General features: G+C 39.7%; 1 pseudogene; it reads right to left on the reverse strand.

Moving 5' to 3' along the window:
• Positions 1–7,017: 7,017 nt before the first annotated feature.
• Positions 7,018–14,748, reverse strand: LOC147442052 (putative disease resistance protein At5g66900; annotated as a pseudogene).
• Between the last annotated feature and the right edge of the window lie 743 nt (positions 14,749–15,491).

The following is a 15,491-nucleotide window of genomic DNA, read 5'->3' on the forward strand; positions in this document are numbered from 1 at the left end:
CAGCTCTTTACACCATTACTATTTCCACGTCTCTTTTTCAAATATAGAAGACGGCTCTGTAGCTCTTAACTATGCACGTCAGCCAGCTCTTTGTCTTCCCGCTCTCTCGTTTTCCTGTCTCTCTCTAACTCTCTGTGTAGGAGCACATATTGTTGTTTTACTTTGTAGGCCTATCACACATCTATTGTTGTCATATACTACTCTTGCTCTCTGTAGGCCTATCACCTCGCTCAATCTCTCCCTCTCTAGCATGGAGCAAGAATCTCACACTGTATGTGACTGCTCTCAGCCTCACTATGAACTGTGTGCTAGGTATGCTGTTGATGCGGTCAAGGAATATCATGCTAGGAGAAAGAGGGAGCAGCATGCTAAGAACAAGCTTGAGCAGGTAGCACGTGAGGAAGATAATGATCAAAATGGTGCTGATGATGCAAAGCGTCAAAGACTTTGCAATGACCTTGTTATGCTCTTCAATCGGCGTACAAAGGCCCTCGATGTTGTATCATGCTCAGATATTTTGTGCAAGTTTGTCAATCATCCTTCTCTTGGAGACCTTGAAATGCCCAGGGCACAAAAAACCTTCGTTGAAGCCATACGCAACACAATAGATGAAATCAAATTACCCAAGAGCGGACAGGAGCTCTTTCTTAAAAGGTTCATCACCACAATGCTTATGAATGTTGAGTGTACATCTACCTCAAAAGTGAGTGATGGCAATTTTCCAATCTCTTTGTGTGCTCGACAGCCCATGGATCGTGGTTTCATAACACCTGATGAGAAAAAGTTGATCTTCTCTTTTTGGATGTCTAACACTCGTGTTTCACCCAATAAGAAGGATGTGTGCAGAAAGCGTATTGGAAGAAATTCATATGTCAAACATCCTGTGCATCTTCTTGAACAATCTCAGGTAATAACTTGCTTCACTATATCCATTTTTATTTTCTAATATTTGCATTCATGACCTATATTCACTATAATTGGGTTGATAAGAGTAGATATGAAATCGGATATGAAGGAAGTTATAAATGGAAATAAGGGGAATCTGTATTTGGTCCTAGACTAAGAGTAGATAAATATTGGATGTGAAGGAGAATATAAATGGAAACATAGTTTTTATCATACGCGTATGTTTGCTGAAACATACATTTGCAGACGCATACTTTCACACGCGTATGATATGTATAAACTGGTTAGGTAAAAAACTGGTTTACATAACCATTAAAAATCTTTTAACACTTATTTCTCATTGGTATACATCGACGTGGTTAAGTGTTCACATGTACTCCTCAAGTGTTCACATGTACTGTTTGTCATGTCAAATAGGTTCTAAAAAAAACTGTTTGAAAGGAAAATGTTGGTTTACATATCCAGTAAATTTTCTTTAACACTTATTTCTCACTCGTATACATCGTGATTAAGTGCTCACATGTACTGGTTAGGTAAATAACATACCGGTTTTAAATGAAAAGACTGGTTTACATCAGCAGTCAGAACATTTGAACTGGTTGACACTTATATATCATTGGTACGTACCAAGGAAATGTGTTCATTTTTTTTACACATTTTTCTCACTAGTATACATCGTGGTTAAGTGCTCACATGTACTGGTTAGGTAAATAACATAGCGGTTTTAAATGAAAAGACTGGTTTACATCAGCAGTAAGAACATTTGAACTGGTTGACACTTATATACCACTGGTACGTACCAAGGACATGTGTTAAATTTTTTTAACACTTATTTCTCGCTGGTATACATCGTGGTTAAGTGCTCACATGTACTGGTTAGGTAAATAACATACCTATTTTAAATGAAAAGACTGGTTTACATCAGCAGTAAGAACGTTTGAATTGGTTGACACTTATATACCACTGGTATGTACCAAGGGCATGTGTTCATTTTTTTTAACACTTATTTCCTCACTGGTATACATTGTGGTTAAGTGCTCACATGTACTAGTTAGGTAAATAACATACCAGTTTTAAATGAAAAGACTGGTTTACATAAGTAGTAAGAACATTTGCACTGGTTGACACTTATATACCAGTGGTACGTACCAAGGACATGTGTTCATATATACTAGTTTGCCTAACCAATTAAGTGAAAAAACATAGTGGTTTGAAATAAAAATACTGGTATATAGTAATATAACAATTTTCCTCAAAGATAATAAAAACCTGCAGATTTCTTCAATGTTCTTTAACACTAGAATGGTAACCTAACAGGACATAAAAGTGTCCTTTCAGGGTTTTGGGAAAAGTTTCAAAAACCATAGTAGATCCACTCATTTTGAAAAATCCTTTCATGAGCTTATAGTTCAATAACTACTACATATGGAAAAAATGAGAAACTTGTAATTTTTCTCATCCCTTGGTCACTACAAGCCTCCAAAGTTGATGGACCAATGCATTTTTCCCAAAAAAGCAATTTCTTACGGTTGATTGCATATAAATAAGACTGGGGATTTTTGTAGGACATGAGATAAAATGCCCCGTTAACTTCAATGGGTTGGTGACCAAAAAATATGGTTGCTTTTACCTCACTTATTTGTTTTTGGTCAAAAAAAAAGGTACAAAAAGTTGCATTTTTGCCATTCTGCGGACCTATCATCAAAGTTTCGATAGTCACGCTCAATACAGATACTATAGACATGTTTTCTTAGTTTCCTTTGGGCCTTTGGATTCAAAAGGAGCCATGGAGCATGTCAAATGGATAATGGATCTCTTACAATTGGAACCTTGGGGGCAATGATAAAGTGCTAAATACAACAAACATGAAAAAACTCGGTTTAGCATTATGAACTCTAGAAACCCATAAAAGCTACTCAATATCTAGCCAAGTTTGTAGTCTATGATTAGGTATGGTTACTACCTACAAAATACACACAATTGGCTTAAGAAACTAGCAATATTGAGAAGGTTATACTTGCTACTCTACTATGCTATATAGCATATTAGGTCCCCCAAAACTCAAGGAAGATTAGCTTTCTGTTATACATTACAGTTACACAATCAAAATTGAATTTGGATATCAAGAAAGCCACCAAAAAAATCATAAAAGTGCTAATTTTGGCCAAAAAACACGATTATGCAATTCTTATAAATTGGCTGTAACTTTCAATTTTAACACTTAGCTCTCCCTACAAGCATCAAAATATGTTGAGAACTATGAAGGCCTAACCTCTAGCCATCTAAACCTCACAAACATGAAGTTTAGAGTGGTATAGTTGCCAAAAATTGAAAAAAGGCCAAAAACAGGACCCGTTTTTCACACAGTTTAGGTTCAAAAATGTTGTACAAGAGTACGGTTAATGGTGAGATCGATGCTCAAAAAAAAATGCTAAGTTTTTTTCAGCTCATAAGGCAACTTTGTGGATATATAGCACCTAGAAATTCATTTTCATACTCTTCAAATAATTCAAGCAAAATGTTCACTTAACAGGACACAAAAGTGTCCAAGGACATAAAAGTGTCCTGTTACCATTCTAGTGTTAACCATATATGTCTTTCATTGTAGGTGGAGCTCTTTCTCAACTTCAAAGAACAATACCCTGAAATTTTAATAAGGCAGCGGGCGTTTGAGTACATGAAGCCATATTTTGTGCAAAAATTGAGAGACCGATATACTTGCTGCTGCATTTCACATGTTCAAATGTCCTTCCTAAAGGATTCCATAAATCACATGCGAAGTTTTGTATTCGGTCTGCATGGAAAAGCTTGCCAATGTCAATGCAACATATGCAAAGACAATGGTGGATGCAAAGCACCAAAAAACCCTATCAAGAGTGTAACAGCCTTATTGGACTCTATACTGTGTTCAAAATCAGATACGTCCACCTTACATGCCCTTGCCTGCTTGAGTGGTCAATGTAAAAGGTGTGGCCCGGATAAGTTAGACTTTTGTGTTGCAGACACTGCATTTATTGCTAAAAAGATTGTGGTGAAGATTTTTGAGGACCTAGAAGTAGGAACTGCGCGTGACGGTCTGAAGAAGAAAAGGAAAGTGTTGTCGCATAAGGAAATATCATGTCAGGATCTCTCAGTCATGTTCAAAGACCATCTTAAGAAATACATAATGCATAATTTTGTGTATAGATGGCAAGCAGAACAATATAAGGAATGTATACAAAGCTTTCCAGAAGATGTTGTTGTGTAAGTTGTTGACTTTGCTGAAAATTATAGTTTCAAAGAACAAAATGAGATTCAGTCCATGCACTGGTATTCAAATCAAGTAACTATTTTTGTGCACATGACATATTTACGAATTGCAGGTAACGACTTCACCCTAGATCAGTATTATTTCTTTTGTATTAAGCCTTCAATAATTTCTGATTTTTATATTATGCAGGTGACATCCACAAGACAATTCACTTCTTCATTTCAGATGACAAGCAACATGACACACATTTTGTTCAACACTGTTTTCTGAAACATGCGGAATGACTAAAGCAATTTGGTCTAAACATAAGGCGTCATTGGGTATGGTCTGATGGAGCAGCTCCACAATTCAAAGCAAGAAGACTATTCTATTTCCTTGCCACGTATACCATGTTCTAACAAACATTATCTGAAGGTGGTTTTATTATAGAGACCTATAATATTGGCATTAAAGTTGTAATAAAATGCTTGTCTAACATCATTAATTTTATAATACGTGTTTTTTTTGGTAATTTTATCATTCCAAGAGTATATTAATCTTCTTCTATCCATTGAATAAATTGCAGATATAGCGTTTTTACGGGATGAAAACTTTTTTGGATCCGGCCATGGTAAGGGAGAACACGACGGTGTGGGAGCAGTGATAAAAAGCTCTTTAACTCAATACCAATTGCAACCAAACTGCCCAAAGATAGATTGTGCTACAGATGTTGTGGCATTATTGAGACGGACCTTGTCAGATGGTGCTACAGCCACCTATGCATCCCAAGCCCGTTATGTAAGCAAGATTTTTTGGGAGATTGAATTGGGAGATGTCGAAAGGGGAAAAAATTGGGATGTGAAGGCTGTAAAAAATACCCGCTCAATGCACTCTGTTTTTGCATATTCAGAGCATGATACAACTGCTTTGAAAACACGTTCACTGTCTTGTTTCTGTAGTGCATGTAAACAGGAAAAATGGAGGAGATGTGTGAGCAAGTCACACGTTCCTTTCTGGACATACCTTATTTTGGAGCCTACAGAAGAAGGGGAAGACGATGACGACGAAATAAATGAGGATGCAGCATATGAAGGACACTATGACACCCAAAGCACACAAAAGCGATTTGTATTGGCATCAAGTTTGGGAGGACATATCACTTCCCCTACGTGAGAAGTAAGCATAGGAAGAAAGTGTCGCCAGGTGCATGGAAAGTGAACTATTTTCACCCATATAGGGCACTTGTGACGAATGAAGCATTTGGCAGTCTTTGTTAAGAGCTGATGGTAATACATCTATCATCTGAGTACCAAAAAATAATGGGGATAATTCAATCAACATCTTTCAAGCGTCAGTGTCTCTTGCAAACAAGACTTCATATAATCCTCTGGTGCCAAAGTAAACATCAAATAACTTGATGTTTAAGAAGAAAATCTATCCACACAAATTGCAAAAAGTGTGCACATGCACTTGATCTCGCATAGGCCCAAGGTTATGGTTGAAAATCCGAAGATCCACTAATTAACAAGGCAAGCTATGGATCTATAGCAAAAATTGTATCTAAGATTGTGGGTATTATAAGCATAAGCTAGCTGTTAGAGGGTCTTCTTTTGTAATGAATACTTGCAAGTACTAATTTTGACTGTAGTGTCATCTGTTTTCTTTGTTAACTTACACTAATACAAGATCACATTTTACTAGTCTTTGTGTTTTCATTTTGACGTACAGCAATACCTTTTAGAATTTCACTATCTTTTGTCATCTATTGCACACACAATATGCATAGTCTCACATTGTCATTAGATGAAGTTGGTGTGGCCTCTTCGACTTTTGGCATAGGATTTTTATTAAATCACTCATTTAAGGTGCTCCCCACACGAAGGGAGATAATCTCTAATTCCAAGGACGTTTACCTCCACTCTTCACTGTCTCACATGAGGTGAGGGGTGATTTTGGGCTTTGTGTGTGTGTGTGTGTGTGTGTTGGAGCATGTGCGACCCAAAGAGGTGCAGTTAGCTTCAAGATCTTTGGTAACAAGCAATTAGAGTCAACACATTTCTTTCCACCTTGAAACAATTAAGAAGGGATTTTTTATTATTATGTTCAAAATCATTCCAAACATCTCCTATATTGAAAAGCATCTTCTGATAGTCAAATCCTAAAGTGGCCGACTTTTGAGCACCATCTCTTTCCCTCTTTCACTTAAACGCTTCATGTCTCTTTCTTCAAACGTGTGATTGTGAGGGGCAAATGGCTTGGGAGAGCAATCAAGGTTTGGGGAGTAAACAAAAAGGATAAACCCCTCCCGTGTTGCCCTAATAGAGAATACCAAACATGGACGAGCTCTAAGTTTGAATCAAGTGAAGGCCTTTGTCAAATACCAACATCTTGAAGGCATGTCGTATTATGTAGGAGTTGACATCTGTTGAACATATGCATGGTGAGATTATTAGTGAGGAAAAACAAGTCGATCATTTTTGAGGTGTTGGGGTGGCTGACATGTATGTCACAAGGACCATGTAACTTTTGGTAGCAGTCTCTTGGAATGCAATTATTGTAGGACATGCTCAAGAGTTGGGCAAAGGATATCCTCAAGACTAAATGACACGGAGCATTTAAGAGAGGGGGGGGGGGATCAATGGATAGGAAGTCCACGCGCAACCGTCGAAGCGATGCCCGTCGTAGATCCTTTATTAAAACTAAACTTAGCCAAGAACTAAACCCGAACATGAGGCCTGTCCGGGTTTGAGCGAATCCAGGTTTATCGTTTATAAGATCATGTAAAATGGCTATGCTTTCAAACATGTACGGACAGGTGTAGTGGTTAGCTCATCCTTCTAAAAGCATTGGCACGCGAAGTCACGGGTTCCATTCCAAGCTCCTCACCCCGAGCCCCCATTTTTTGGGCGCTCCCACCTCCCTCGAGATGCCCGCCACACTTCTTCACCGTCGCTCTCTGTGTCACTTAGTGTCGAAAGGATATTAGAAATCTCATCGTGGGAGAGCCTCAAATTCAAATCCTTACAATCACCCAGGCTGATCGACCTAAGATCAAGACGGACACATTTTCTTCTCCCGAAGAGATACAATGTAACCTTGGGATGTTGGTGGCAGAGCGCCTTCCAACGAGGCAGCATCCTGTTGTCGCAACTCACGCTCTCCAAGCTTTTTAATAATGGCAACGGCAAACCCCCCACCTCCCACGCTGCTGGAAGGCTCTTCATCTTTTTCACTCCACCCATCCACAGCCCACTCAACTGCCCCAAGCTCTCCGGAAGATGCCTCAAGCTTGTGCATCCCTGCAAACTCAGACACTCCAAGCCACGCAGATTTCCAAAGCTCTCTGGTAGCATCTCCAAACCACACCAACCTGCCAAATACAAAACACAGATCCTTTAGAGTCTCTAGCTGCCCAATATTGTCTATTTCGGGGGATAATTGTTCAAGTCGAGACACCCACGCAAATATAGCACTTTGAGATTGTTGAGCCGCACAAAACTGTGAGGTAGCTTCTTTAACCTGTAGCATTTCTCTAATATGGTGTAGGGAATGGTCGCCTACTGACCATTCCGCTAATCATGGGCGACCGATGGAGGCCGAGAGCCCTGATTACGGGAATGGTCAGTAGGCGACCATTCTCGGCCATCAATGGTCGAGAGGAGGGGGACCAATGATTATAGCGTGGTGAGTCACACAGTCGCTCAGAGCTCGTGGCTAGTTTACGACGCCATTGATTGGCTGCATGATTATTGTTATGCAAGCTGAGGTGTCAACACCTCACAACATTCCGAGTGCTGACCTGTTGTCGCCCCATTGGAGGCTCACAGATTGGATTCCATGTGCTGATGTGTCGTGCATCTGACGGCTACAACAGAAATTGCGGGCCAGAATGACGTGCAGATGAACGATACAGATCAGCTGCCCCCCAACTCTCGACCTTGACGAGCATTTCCAAGGACACGAGGCATCCGAAATCCTCAGGCAGATCTTGCGAACCGTGACAAAACGACAAGTCAAGCTTCTTCAAAGCCACCAACTGCCCAATTAATGGTAGGAGCCTGATTAAAAGTGGGAAGCCAGCCAAATGTACTGTGTGTAGGTTGCTCAAGTTGCCCAGGTTCTCCGGCATCTTTTCAACTTCATAGAAAGCCCCAATATCACGACGAGAAAAGGATAGGTAGGTGAGTGCATTCCCAAATTCTCCTAGGTTCTCCAGAATTGGAGCCTCTTGCCCAATATGTAGGTAAAACCGAATATCCACAACTTTTAGATGTCGTGACATACAAAGTGAAGCTAGTATATTTTGTCGCGGGCACCGTGATCTCTTAGCTTCTGTAGCTTAGGCAGGTTAAAACCGGATAAGCTATTTTCACCTTCAATCTGCAGACTCTGTAGCTCAACGAGATCTCCAACGTCTGTGCTAGCAATATTTGTGTATCCCTTTATGAACATCACCTTCAACTTACACATGCTACTTAGAAAAGGTGGCAGGTGATTCTCCTGCCCAGCTTCAAAATGTAAGAGAAGTGCCCTCGCATGAGGGAAGGCCAAACCAGTTGGCCAGTCCTCCTCCTTCTTCATGGCACCTGATCATGTAACTAAAACATTACTTACTCAACCAGAAATCGAAAAGAAATACGTCTCACAAAGAACACTCATTATTTCTAACTACCCAGCTAATGTTGCGCACCTATGTGAATGGAACTACTTCAGCCGTAGCAGCTTCCTCAGACTGCCAGTCACTGGGAATATTCTCCCCTCGTCGTGGCATCAGTAGCCTCTTACAATGCAAATAAGGTGAGTGATTCTTTTTAATTGCCCCCAACTGGAGTGCAAGGTCTCTCATCACATCATGCTGAGAAATATATAACTCATGGGCACTGCTGCATTCAACTGCTCGCCAAATGCCAACACTGCATCACATCATAGAAGCTGTAGATGAGTTTGAGTGCAGCTATAATTCTACAAGCTCCATATCGCATTGGAGCAAACCCATTCAAAAGATTTCACTACCACATCATGTGTCACATTTCAGTACCAACATGGCACTCACCTCGTAGCTGTCTCAGAAAAATCGATTAGGCCTCGATTGCCAAGCTCTACCAATGCTAACACTGCATCCACCCATTTCATTCCTCGCACATACACCCATATGTCCAGCAAGGCATCTGCTGGCCGGCGAGAATCTTCAGGGTATGCACCCAGATCTAGAAAAACATTCTCGCAGCATGGGGTCCAATACGTCAATGCTTGTTTGAAGACGTCCCAGCAAGGCATCTTTCTGATACTCTCCCAGTGGCTTTGCCTCTCGAAGTTTGTCCCTTGCGACACGCCAATATGCTGCGGGAGATTGACCAGCAGTAGTTGAAAGGGATGCACCAATGACTTTGAGAGCCAATGGAAGCCCTTTGCACTCCAAAATCACCTGCAGAACATGTACGCTCATGATCTACTCAGACCATTCGATCCGGACGCAAAGTACTTCGAAATGGCAACAAATTATATAAAAAACTACATACATAGGGCTATATAATTGGACTAGTATTATACCTCCTTCACCACTTGTGGCTCCTCTACCCATGCAAGAATGCAGTACTGCCCAAAAGCCCAATTGCAAAAGAGGCTCTCAGCGTTTATCTCATTCAGCAAATACAATCTATATGTGTGGCTATTCTGAGTCTGTAAAGCAATAGATTGCCTTGTAGTAATCATCATCTTGATCCCTTCCACTACAAATGAGAGGTTTTCGAGGTGTGCTTTGGACCACACATCATCCAACACTAGTAAGCGTCGCTTGGATGGCATTATACTTAGAAGCTTGCCCTTCACCTGTCTGTATGCATCCTCCACGGTCTGAAACTGGGGCACTGGTCCGCCTACAACTTCCTTCCAGATGGTGCAGAGAAGGCTCTTCATGTCAGGGGATTGTGAAACAGTAAAACGAAGTGGATTTGATTTTCAAAAAACCCTGTGTCATTATCAGATAAGGAATCAGTTGCACAACTGCGCGTCGACTTAGCAGCTTTCAACATGAATTTCATAAGAAGCTAATTAGACAAATGGGTGCTATTCTTTCTGCATTGGGCATTGAAATTTATAAATTGTATCTGTAGACTTACCTCGAACTTCCCAATCTTTGCAAATGGATAGTGCCAGCGTTGTCTTCCCAATGCCACCCATGCGAGCCACTATCGTAATGATCTTGTCATTGTTGTCCGACAGCAAAAGTAACTTTACATGCTTGATTTGAGCGTCAATGCCGACCAAGATCCGATCTTGATGAGTCAACTCATCCAGTTAATGCCCCTGCTGGTACTCATCAGCTAATTTGCCAGCTGCACCTAATTGCCTTGCCCACTCAGTGATCGCTATTGAGTTGCCACCCTTGAGAGCACCCATCACATCAAGATGTCCTCCCGCAGCTTCAGGATTTGTCTGCTGTAACGAATTCGGGAAACGGCATTCACCCACCCGAATCTGAGTTGAAGGCAAGACTCCAACAGCAATTTGCCCTCCCCAAGCTTCTGAGAAAAGCTGAGAAGATAACGCTGCTCCCACTCAGAGAGAGGCGCTTGCAGATTGAAACAGATCTGCTGGAAAATGGGAAGGTGCATGTCGAGAACCTGCTGCAGTGCTCGGCAGTAGTCGTTGCACCATGCCACCTGCAAAACTGCGTTTTTAACAGCAGCGTAGAGATCGTTGAATGCAGCACCCATGGCGGCTCCAACCAAGGCCGCTTCCGCTTCCGCTTCCGCCGTAGCCAGCTACAGCTATTGTGGCTGCTGGTCTGAATTTCCTTTACAAAGCTCATTAGCCAATCCTTCAGCTGAAATTTTACAAACTAAATCTTTCTAATATAAATTTCTCTCGCCCTTTATAGAAAAAAAAAAAGACTGGTCAAATCATCGCCATTGGTGCACATCATGCTTGCAAAAGCGCAATCAGTGTCGTGCTCCTCTCTTATAAACAAAACCCTTCTTCCTATGCTTTCAACACCACGTGCAGGCGAAGTGGTTAAGGCGGCAAGCTTGCAATAAGCTTGCGAAGGGGACGTTGTCTATTTGAATTCGGGGAGGAGGCACAGGGAAGGGGGGAATCTCTTTCCCCCCCTCTCTCTCTCTCTCTCCCTCCCTATATATATATATATATATATATATATATATATATATATATATATATATATATATATATATGAGAAAGAGAGAGAGAGAGATCGCTCTTGCTCTCTCTCTCTCTCTCTCTATATTTATTTATTTATTTTATTTTTTTGAAGCCTAAGAGGCGATGCCAACGAGGACTCTCCTCTCTCTCTTGTGAGGACAATGTCACGGATTGTCGGTTGCACCACAATTCTTGACATCTCTCCCGTTTGAAACCAACACCAAAATAGGATTCCTCCCGTTCTTTGATGCCAACTCAAAAAGGTGATAACATTCACTTTTCTCAAGGTCACGAATGTTTTTTTTTAGTTATGGCTGAGCACAACCGTCAGAGCGTTCCCCTAAGATGAAAGTATTTAAAACCTACACAAAGCTCTCGTTCCCAAGTTTAATTCCCGCTTCGTAAATTGGAATCTCTTATCCCGTTTTCGGCTCAACTAAATGGACAACATAAAATTGGGTTCAACTTTTCGGCCAACAAATTAACCCTCCGAAATCCACCCACCCATCCACCGAACCGTTTGGTAAATGCACCTTCGCAAGGTAGTACTATGATACTAGAAAACAATATTCCAATCATGTCAACCCAAGAATACATTTCAAGCATTTGAAAGCAATATGCAAAATGGTGCATACCTTTATCAAGTCGTTCCCACCTTCTTTTTTATGAAATATTTTACTTCCTTTTTTCTTTAGTATTATTAAAATTATCTAGTTATCTCTCAAGCAATTACATATACTTTTCCAGGCATAGCCCTATCCTCGTCTCAGGACTTGGGTATCATGTCTCCTCTGTCACATGTGGAGGCGGCGCCTTGACACAATTTTCAATTCTTATTTTTCGTTATCTTGTGTGAAAAAAGCTTACAAAAATAATCTACTCTATATTTTTTTAAAATCAATAATCTGAGAAGCAGAGCAAAAGTTCGGCTGATGAGGACAATTGCGGAATAACACGTTTAAGTCTTAATCTTTTCAAGGTTTCTTTTTACCAAACAATTAGAAGAGTTCTTTAATTAAATCACATCCTCCTCCCTTCTCCTGATCCCTTCATGGATCCATTTTCCCATCGGCATCAAGCCTATCCAGACTAAATCGATTTTCAGGCGTATCCACGGATCCCTATCACCCGGCCGGGACACACTCCCATTCAATCCCATTTCTAGGACAAGGAATGAACCCGAGCTCAAAACATTGACCAATGTTTATCAATCATAGCCGAAAAGAACCATATTCCCCCATTGCATCCCACATGTAAACACCTGCACCGGCCTTTTCCAAACATGTAAGACAAAGTTCAAATTTAAATCTTCTAAGTTATGCTAGGGCTATCCACGTGAAATCTTCTTGGTAAAGTTTTAATCCTAGTTGGAGTTTAGCGTGAGTTCCTTGAGTTGTAATCCCTTAGTTCCTATTTCCTTTTAATATCTACTCAAACAAGACCTTATGAAAACAACGAGTCTCTTAAAAATTTAAGGTTTTGTTTCGATGTAAGTTTCAAGTTAACCCCATCATAAACAAGTCGCATATGTTTTCTTTGTATCACTGACCATCCACGGGGCATCTCCATGGGAGCGGGGGGAGTTTTATGTTCAAACAACATGGTCACAATTTGCTATCCCCTTACTCCCCCCTTCTTCGTAGTTGCAAAACAAACTTGAAATGAATAATGCAAATGTTCTACACAATGACATTTGTTGAAGTGTGTACCATGAGTAGTAAACACTAACATTTAGAATGTATTAACTTATGATTTCAAGACAAATAATCTAAGTCTTCCTTTAATTTGAGTATACTAGATTAAATGATGGTTTATGCAAGAGTAGAATCCTTCTACAAGTAACAGTGTACGAGAAATTTGTGAAATTCCTAAGAGTGGACAAAATTAAAAATTAACTTAGTACATCACTAAAACTTTTACACATATAATTTATGCAAAATCTAGAGCACCTCTTTTGGAAAAATTAAAATTCCTCTTTTTGAAAAAAAAAGGTTAGTTCCAAGAATAACTCCATTATTTAGTTTCCTTTTATTTGTAGTATTTACCTTTTATAAGAGTAGTGTGGATAATAGAATAAAAGTAAATTAAGAAAACCAATAAAAATGTTTATGCGAGAGATTAAAGGATAATTAAGGATATTAGTCACTATTTCATCATGCATGCTATTTAGGTAATTATGATCTCCAGTCACCTACGGTTAAAGAAAGTGCTTTCTACTCTCTCTATGCCGTATTAGTTTGGTAATCTAAGAGACTTGAAACAATGAAACTTGAAATATTTAGATAATTATGACTTTCAGTCACCTATGGGTAAAGAGAGCACTTTTTACTCTCTCTATGCCATATTAGTAAGGTAGTTTAAGAAACTTAAAATAAAGGAACTTGAAATAACATCGGGGCTAGTTGTTAGCAACATGGTTAATTATGATTAGTAAATCACTTTTATGAAAGTGCAATAGTATAAAGAGAACAAGAAAAAATTACCTTGTGTGTATGGTAGAGTCTTCTCCTCGATTTGGGAGAGTATGGAAGAAGTATATTGATGTAGGAGACTCTTTCCCTCTTCACTTTGCTTGGAGACCACCAATTAGACCACTTGGAATGAGAGAATGGCAAGAGACAAAAGGAATTCAAGCTATAGAAAGCTTCAGAATTAGGAGAGAGGAGAGGGGGAGGGTCCATGTGAAGAAGAAGATCAAGGTTTGACAAATTTGATTAGGGTTTTGGCCATGGCTTCTCTTGGGGGGGGGAGGGATGTGTGTGTGAAAGAGCTTTGGCTATGGCTTTCTCAAGCTTACTCTTAAGCTTGCACTTCTAAAAATGAGAAAGGAAGTGTAAAATTAGAAGAAAAACCCTCTTTTTATGCACATTTTTTATAAGTGCTTTCACTTATCTTGATAGCTTATCTTTCTTTGATAATTGATCTTACTTATCAAAACTTTCTCAACAAGCTACTTACTCACCTCATCTTTATCCTTATCTTCTCTTTCTTTTTTTTTCTTATCTTTTTCTTTTCTTTTTTTCCTGTCTTATCTTTTCCCTCTCCCTGATCTTTTTCTTTATGTTAACTTTCTTAAAAAGAAAAGCTAATTTTTCATGCATTGGTTATACCCCTATTCCCATGCGTAAGCTGGAAGTGGCTTGTGGGTATACTTTGGTGCTTGAATTGAACCAAAATTTTACTCGGACATTTTTTATTTTTATTTTTTTTTCATCTTTTTAAGTCGATGGCTTATATGTATTGGCCTTGCGCAAGGGCTATGAGAAGGCCCTTACAAACTCCCAACAAAAAGAAAGAGTTGTCCTCAGCTCGAAACAATAAAGGAAGGTGATAAATCGTCAATCACAAATTACACCTTTAACTTTTAGGTAATGCTAATTTATTCTTCTCTAGCTGGTTCATCTATATAAGGCTCAATCTATCATCATCTCTTATGGTATTCTTACCTTCATCTTTGTCTTTCTTCCCATCTCCTTGTCAAGAACTTCTTAGGATTGTCTCTTATAACCCTTTACGTTGTCTCTTTGCTCATTACCTTATTTTATGGATCAATGGAAAGAGTTGGTTTTATATGTGGCCATTCCTCATCTGCAACACATAAGTGAATCTTTCAGGAGAGTTTTTGTGAAAGAGTATGAGCGTCTGTTCTTCCCTCACTTGGAAACTTCAGTAGCTCAAACCAAATGGTGGACTTTCGAGACATAATAAGGGTAACACTTTGGGGTCGGGATCACTTTTGCAACAATGTTTGCTTGGCTATGGTAATGGAAGCAATGGGTTTGGTTCCTCGATACTACTACGTGATGAGGTTGATGTATCATGGGTTCTCCGAGCGAGTCTTTTTTCTTGCTTAGTTTCTTCCTCATCAAAAGATATATCTTTACCCTCACTTTGGTTTACCTCTCAGAGGGTCCTTTAACTTCTCACCTCATACTAGAGATATCAATGCTACAATTTCACAACAAATTCTTCCTATTGATGAAAGGTGATGAAAGGCCCAATATCAATATGTGTTTCGCTTGCGATAGTTTCTTTTGTGATCATGTGATGGATGGGCTTATTGACTTGCAAAAAATCCATCTTCGTTGCATCCCGTAACAAATCCATTGTATATTAAGATCTTGGTTCTTGTCTTAAATCCTTCTTTTCTCTTATTTTTTTTAATAAACATAGTTAAATTCGTTCTTGGCTTCTT

The sequence above is a fragment of the Adiantum capillus-veneris genome, chromosome 14 (genome assembly GCF_014529385.1).
Source record: "Adiantum capillus-veneris isolate H3 chromosome 14, ASM1452938v2, whole genome shotgun sequence".
Classification (NCBI taxonomy): Eukaryota; Viridiplantae; Streptophyta; class Polypodiopsida; order Polypodiales; family Pteridaceae; genus Adiantum; species Adiantum capillus-veneris.